Below are 8,196 nucleotides of genomic sequence, written 5' to 3' on the forward strand. Positions count from 1 at the left end.
AACATATTATTCTGGTCAGGTAGGTTTTACTAACACGTAAAGGTATCCACAGTGTGATTATTAGAAGTGGGGGTGAGGGGTTTGAAGAAGATTTGAAGTCCTTTTCCTTTTGACACTTTCTCGCAGCCAGACCCTTCTGTCCCCCTCCTCCCCCCATCACTTGAGGCCCCCCCTAGGGGGACCTGCCCCCCAGTTTGAAGATCCCTGCTCAATAATAACCTGGGCCACATACAGGGTTTACATGACAACTGCCTCTCACTTCACTAAAGGGTCATGTTTGAAAATCATCAATGTTAAGTACTTCTCAAGGCAGTACTATAACCTGACATATTAATGTCAATGCTTCCACATGTTAGAGGAATACATTTTTTAAGTTTAAAGAGACTTTCATGTTATTTTTGTTCTATGATTTACATGCCAAACATGTTCAGGGCTCGGCTCGTGCACAGGCTGTAACAGCCGAGCCAGCCCCTTGGCTCAGCTCTCCCTGTTAATTTGTTGGCTCGCCTATCTGTATTACTCTGCGCCTTCTGTACAGAGGCCAAGAAGTGGATAAGCATGTATTCTATGACACACTGACAGGCACAGCAAAAAACTCGCACTGCCTTCAACCTGAACTACAGGGTACTCATTCGTGCCCCTCATAAACAGGCGCCCACAACCTGAACTCACAAAGACACCTAGAGCTGTCTCAATTCATAGTACACACTACATGACAGTAATATGCTGCACACAAAAAACCTATTGAAATACAGCATCCTAAAAAACACACGTAAACACTTAGAGGGCGGAAAGAGTAAGCAAAACACGTTAAATATAAACAGGAACTGTATCCCTAGCATGGATTACCTTAACAAGGTTCAGAGTCATGGAGCAGCGCTCCATCAGAACGTTTTCTGTATTGTAGGGGTTTTAACTTGGGGACTAGGAGGGACTAGTTGCAGTCACAGTGTCAGTTTGTAAAAATACTGACGGGTCAGAGACCTGGTCCACTTAAAACCCTGGTACTTGACTCTACCATCGTCGACAAAGGCTAACAATTAGCGAATCGCTGTTTTCAGTTCCGCCTTATTTTGATCAATTCTACTACCGTGTATTCTAGCGCTTAAAAACGTCTGCAGCGCCCTCGTGTTGTCGCTCGCATATTGACACGTACAGGGGCGCCAGAGATCTGTTAAACCAGCCTGCACAACGTTCAGCAGGCAAATCCAACTACAAAATGCAGTTTACACCATGTTGCCGCCAAATATTTATAAAAAATGGCAATCAAGTTTACATTTTATTTTAGAGGGAAAATGTAGTCGAAAAAAAAAATTGCACCGCCCGAACAGGGACTTGAACCCTGGACCCTCAGATTAAAAGTCTGATGCTCTACCGACTGAGCTATCCGGGCTTCTGAAAGAAATAATACCATCGGCAGACTAAACGATGCGTCACACACCAATTACACCCTTCTAAATCTGAAATCACTGCTGACTAAGTGCCCCAAGTGCGCCCTCTCACTGTTCTCCATGGAGCATTCATCACAACAGGCAGGGCAGGCAGATGAACATGAGCGGACAAACCATTTAAGTAAAATAAATGAGCAGGATTCTTCTTTTCCCCCATAGGCTACCCTTGGTTTTAATAAAGACTGGAAACAGTCGAAAGGCCGACCCACCGCTATGGGAGGGGCCAGACTAGGGGTCACGTGGGCCTCAGTGGCTTCCTGCACAGGCCGGTAGGGTTGGTTTCGACACCACAGAGGGTGAAAGGACACAGAGGCAGATTTCCACAAAGTCGCCTCGAACCGCTGCATCTCGCTTTGATTGCGTCCAGTTGCCATAAAGGACAAACCTCCAAAGGAGCCTGCTAACCCTTGTCCATAATCAGCTACCCCTGTCACCAATCCTGAGCTGCTTACCCATCAGGACGGTGCTGCGATTGGCAAATTATTGAAAAAGACGACATTTAAATCCTCGCAAGGAAAGTGCGTCTGTCTAAAAAGCAGGGGATAGATAAAGAGGGATCCAAAGCACACGGGGCCAGCTTGAAACTAATGTTCTTTGTTTGCCATCCCATCACACCCAGGGTCAGAATATGGAGGACAGGACTATACACAGGGCCACTGGAATTATGCCGCAGGCGAGGAGCAAATTATGCGGAAGGGTTGGGTAAATTATGCGGCAAGAAAAGGCAAACTATGCGACATAATACGGCAAATTTTGTAATAGTATTACTTTATTGTTTCATCATTTTTTAAACTGTTCACGTAACACCGGCTGGGGATTGGTTGCAGCTCATTAGTACAATTTTACTACCCAGATACAGCAAAAAGCAACATTTGACAAGTCCAGCTCTGCAGAGGGCATTTAATTGTGCAGCAACATCCGTTACTGCATTTTTTAAAGTAATTTTTGAACCGTCTGAGTAAGATTTTGTATTGTTAAAGTCTGCAGATTATGTGACAGATGATGGTTTATGTCGCAAAGCTTTAATCATCGCTGCTGCGCACTCGCATAAATCCAGTGGCGGACTATAACCTATTCCTGCGGTGGCCGAAACCATGACAGTTTCAGAATGTCTACCGGAGATAGATGTGCACACAATAGATCTAAATAGTCATGACTTAGATATTCAGTGATTATCTGTGTAACTCGTCATGTCCCCGTCCCTCGTGGGACAATATTGTACATCCTGCCCCTACCAATTGGTCCAATGAGATGCTCAACTGCCGTGTGAAGCATCTGAATGCTCTTGACTATGCAGCAGTAGCCCACAAACAAGGTAGTAGCTATTTGGGAACATCCTGTGGCACAATAGCTACCAGCAGCAAAATTATTTAGGATTGTCAGGAGCGGGGTCACAGTCCATGACTGAAACCCTTACGATTCCCCTAGTGGCAACTATGCCTAGGCAGGCACAATCTCTTCTGTGAATCAATACATTCGCTCTGAAGATACATCCTGTCCACTACCCCCATTAGCCCTTCTAGCAGTTGCACAGGAGCATAGAGATGGGGCGTGGATGGGTAGCTGAAATCTGAGGAGCTAGGGTTTTGCACCCAATTAAAAAAAAAAGCCAATAAAGTGAGAATCTAGAGACTGATAGTTCCATCATTTGTAACGTTTCAGCACAGTGACTGCCCAACAATACAATACCTCAACCATGCACTGCAAGACAACAGTTTCAAACCAAGGCCCACCACACGCATCAGCATCTCCAAAGAAAGCAAGTGATGGCAGATTGTACTTGCTTTTAAAAACAGACTCGGGCTGTAATTGGATGGAGCCAAAACTGTATAACAATTTAGTGAGAATTGTCATCGTGGCCCAAGATTCTGTCATTTTTCCCTAATTACTTCCATTTGATTGAAAAGTAGATTAATATTTACATTATAGATATCTTGGATGCTCCTTGAAATGTTGATACTCAAATACTGAAATCAATGTTTAACAAACAGTCATATATATTTCTTGTTTGTCTTCAAATCTGGACTTTACTTTAATTTGTATCTCAACTTTGTAGGAGGCTGGCCTGGCTTGTAGTGGGTACCAGAGGTACTTACATCTTGTGCCAGGTACAGTTATCCCTTATTCGTGTAGAAGAGGTGTTTCTGGCAGCTTAGGCTGATAGAAGGTAGCTATAGCAGAGCAGCTTAGGCTGAACTAGGAGACATGCAAAGCTCCTACTATACCACTGGTGTCATATGCACAATATCATAAGAAAACACAATACACAGATATATTAAAAATAAAGGTACTTTATTTTTATGACAATATGCCAAAAGTATCTCAGTGAGTACCCTCAGTATGAGGATGCCAAATATACACAAGATATATGTACACAATACCAAAAATATGCAGTAATAGCAAAAGGAAGTAATGCAAGCAGTGTAAAGTTTCAATAGATTGCAATAGGAGCACATAGGTATAGGGGCAACACAAACCATATACTCCAAAAGTGGAATGCGAACCACAAATGGACCCCAAACCTATCTGAGCTTGTAGAGGGTCGCTGGGACTGTAAGAAAACAGTGAGGGTTAGAAAAATAGCCCACCCCAAGACCCTGTAAGGTAGGTGTAAAGTGCACCTACAACCCCCAGAGAGCACAGAAGTCGTGATAGGGGGATTCTGCAAGGAAAACCAACACCAGCAAAGCAACAACAGTGGATTTCCGGACCTGAGTACCTGTAAGACAAGGGGACCAAGTCCAAGAGTCGCGACAGTGTCGAGAGTGGGCAGATGCCCAGGAAATGCCAGCTGAGGGTGCAAAGGGGCTGCCACCGGATGGAAGAAGCTTGGTGTTTTGCGAGAACGAAGAGGACTAGGAACTTCCCCTTTGGAGGATGGATGTCCCACGTCGTGAAGAAGCTTGCAGAGGTGTTCCCACGCAGAAAGAACGCAAACAAGCCTTGCTAGCTGCAAGGGTCGCAGTTAGGGTTTTTGGATGCTGCTGTGGCCCAGGAGGGACCAGGCTGTCGCCACTTGGATGAGGAGACAGAGGGGGCACCCAGCAAGTCAGGGAGCCCTCACAGAAGCAGGCAGCACCCGAAGAAGTACCGGAACAGGCACTTAGAAGAGGAGTGAACCGGAGTCCACCCGAAGTCAGAAAAGGGAGACCCTCGACGACGGAGGACAACTCAGAAGGTTGTGCACTGCAGGTTAGAGTGTCGCGGACCCGGGCTTGGCTGTGCACGAAGGAAATCCTGGAAGAGTGCACAGAAGCCGGAGCAGCTGCAAATCACGCGGTACCCAGCAATGCAGTCTAGCGTGGGGAGGCAAGGACTTACCTCCACCAAACTTGGACTGAAGAGTCACTGGACTGTGGGAGTCACTTGGACAGAGTTGCTGAGTCCCAGGGACCACGCTCGTCGTGCTGAGAGGGGACCCAGAGGACCGGTGATTCAGTCTTTTGTTGCCTGCGGTTGCAGGGGGAAGATTCCGTCGACCCACGGGAGATTTCTTCAGAGCTCCTGGTGCAAGAAGGAGGCAGGCTACCCCCAGAGCATGCACCACCAGGAAACAGGCGAGAAAGCCGGCAGGGTGAAGCGATACAAGGTTGCAGTAGTCGTCTTTGCTACTTTGTTGCGGTTTTGCAGGCGTCCTGAGCAGTCAGCGGTCGATCCTTTGGCAGAAGGTAAAGAAGGAGATGCAGAGGAACTCTGGTGAGCTCTTGCATTCAGTATCTGAAGAATTCCCCAAAGCAGAGACCCTAAATAGCCAGAAAAGGAGGTTTGGCTAGCTAGGAAGGAGGATAGGCTAGTAAGAAAGGTAAGAGCCTATCAGAAGGAGTCTCTGACGTCACCTGATGGCACTGGCCACTCAGAGCAGTCCAGTGTGCCAGCAACACCTCTGTTTCCAAGATGGCAGAGGTCTGGGGCACACTGGAGGAGCTCTGGGCACCTCCCATGAAAGGGGCAGGTCAGGGGAGTGGTCACTCCCGTTTCCTTTGTCCAGTTTCGCGCCAGAGCAGACTGGCTTATGCAGAGATGGGCAGCATCTGTGCCCATCAAAGCATTTCCAGAGGCTGGGGGAGGCTACTACTCCCCAGCCTTCACACCTATTTCCAAAGGGAGAGGGTGTTACACCCTCTCTCAGAGGAAATCCTTTGTTCTGCCTTCCTGGGCCAGGGCTGCAATGACCCCAGGAGGGCAGAAACCTGTCTGAGGGGTTGGCAGCAGCAGCCGCTGCTGTGGAGACCCCGGAAAGGCAGTTTGGCAGTACCCGGGTTCTGTGCTAGAGACCCGGGGGATCATGGAATTGTCTCCCCAATGCCAGAATGGCATTGGGGAGACAATTCCATGATCTTAGACATGTTACATGGCCATGTTCGGAGTTACCATTGTGACGCTATACATAGGTAGTGACCTATGTATAGTGCACGCGTGAAATGGTGTTCCCGCACTCACAAAGTCCGGGGAATTTGCCCCGATGTGGGGGCACCTTGGCTAGTGCCAGGGTGCCCACACACTAAGTAACTTTGCACCCAACCTTTACCAGGTGAAGGTTAGACATATAGGTGACTTATAAGGTACTTAAGTGCAGTGGTAAATGGCTGTGAAATAACGTGGACGTTATTTCACTCAGGCTGCACTGGCAGGCCTGTGTAAGAATTGTCAGATCTCACTATGGGTGGCAAAAGAAATGCTGCAGCCCATAGGGATCTCCTGGAACCCCAATACCCTAGGTACCTCAGTACCATATACTAGGGAATTATATAGGTGTACCAGTATGCCAATGTGAATTGGTGAAATTGGTCACTAGCCTGTTAGTGACAATTTGGAAAGCAGAGAGAGCATAACCACTGAGGTTCTGGTTAGCAGATCCTCAGTGAGACAGTTAGGCATCACACAGGGAACACATACATATAAGCCACAAACTTATGAGCACTGGGGTCCTGGCTAGCAGGGTCCCAGTGACACATAACAAACATACTGACAACATAGGGTTTTCACTATGAGCACTGGGCCCTGGCTAGCAGGATCCCAGTGAGTCAGTGAAAACACCCTGACATATACTCACAAACAGGCCAAAAGTGGGGGTAACAAGGCTAGAAAGAGGATACTTTCTCACAAACTTGCATTCTCACATTAATATGTTGGCCCTCATGGATATTAATTATGTTGTAGTATAGTAAACCATTCCTCGCTACCACCAACTTTTGGAATTTGGTCATCTCCAAGATGGAAAGAGACATGCTTTACTGTATGGGCTACTTGCTGTTTCTGTCTCTCGCTTGAGTCCGGGGCTTGACTTATTTCTGGGCCCTAGAAATACGATCACACCACCCCCAATTCTTTGAAAAGCATTGGCTACACTCTCCACTTTTGTATTTATTTTAATCCGTGCAGCATCACTTGCAAGCCTCTTTGTCATCTGCTAAACTGAAGATTTCTTGGGTATCCGGATTTGCAATCATGCTGCACAATAAAAACCTATTCCAAGAGCTTAACTCTCTCCTAGCACATTTCTTCATTGGCTTGGGCCTTATGTATTCCGACCACCGGCAATTTGGTTATCTTCTTCGCAACTTGTATTCTGCAAAGTCTTTAAAAAATATATATTTATTAGATTAGCCTCCCCGTACGTTAGGTTAACTTCTAAACCATTCTTATTTATTATGGTTTACCTAGTTCACTTATCAGTTGTTTTTGCTTTTTTGTTGTCGTTATTTCTGATTTGCAAGTAGTGTAACCTTCGCAGACATTTTGCTTTAAATTTCTATGCATTCATTTTCTAGTTGTATATGCTTATTTATGGCTTCTTTTTATGGCATTTTACCGTAGTGCACCTTGTTTCCCAATGGTAAATACCTTATTACTATCTCCATTTAGGGTGGAGGGTGTATTAGTAGTATGTTTTTTAGGCCGGAGCTGCTTTTTTTTTTTTCCTTTCAGTAGATCACACTGTTGAGTACCAATAAAAGTATGTACACTCTATCCTCATATTATGGAGACCAGCATGTAAGACCTGCATTCAATTAATGAAGTAAAATTAGCACTGACCATATATGTCCTTTGCCTCACACCATCTCCATCAATGGCACTACAAATGTCCTGAATCAGTCAGGTTCTAACAAATATATTTAGCCTTAGGGACTAAAACAATTCCTGATGTGTACACATGTAATAGCCAGTAAAATTAAGTATGTATTTATGTGGTATTTGTATAGCACCAACCTAGTCGAAAGGCATTGGAGCGCTGTACCAATGACAATGGAAAGTTGGCCATTTCCGGTAAGAGTGGATACTGAAGATGTGAATGGACGCTAAGTGTATGAGTGGATGCAAGGACTTCAGGGTTGATGCTGGGTCATAGTTTCCATGGATATGTTTATTTATCAAGCCATTTTGATAGCACTCTGTGAGGCATCTGAAAGTGTGGATGAGGTGAAAATGCACATAAAAGGGGAGCAAGTGAGGAGGACAGATGAATAGTGGCTGTTGAGCACGAGGAAAATTGATCTGAGGCTAGGGAGCAAGAGGAAAGTTGATCCAAGGCCATCTGGCTGGTTATATATCGGCATGGTCAGTGTTTTAATGTCCTTGTATGTACAAAAATTAGGACAATCATTTAAGGTAGTTTTTACTTTTATGAGTACCTACATTAAACAGTATGTGTAAGGGGTAAACACCTTGAAATGCGTTCTGCAGTTGCCTTAACCCCTTCGCTGCCAGGCCTTTTCCCCCTCAGGTGCCAAGCCTTTTTTTGGCT

The 8,196-nt window shown here is 45.7% G+C and overlaps 1 non-coding gene across 1 annotated transcript; it reads right to left on the bottom strand.

Moving 5' to 3' along the window:
* Window positions 1–1,320: 1,320 nt before the first annotated feature.
* Window positions 1,321–1,393, bottom strand: TRNAK-UUU (transfer RNA lysine (anticodon UUU)). The gene has a single exon. It is a non-coding gene; the product is annotated as a tRNA-Lys (tRNA).
* Between the last annotated feature and the right edge of the window lie 6,803 nt (window positions 1,394–8,196).

This window comes from Pleurodeles waltl, chromosome 4_2 (genome assembly GCF_031143425.1).
Source record: "Pleurodeles waltl isolate 20211129_DDA chromosome 4_2, aPleWal1.hap1.20221129, whole genome shotgun sequence".
Taxonomy (NCBI): Eukaryota; Metazoa; Chordata; class Amphibia; order Caudata; family Salamandridae; genus Pleurodeles; species Pleurodeles waltl.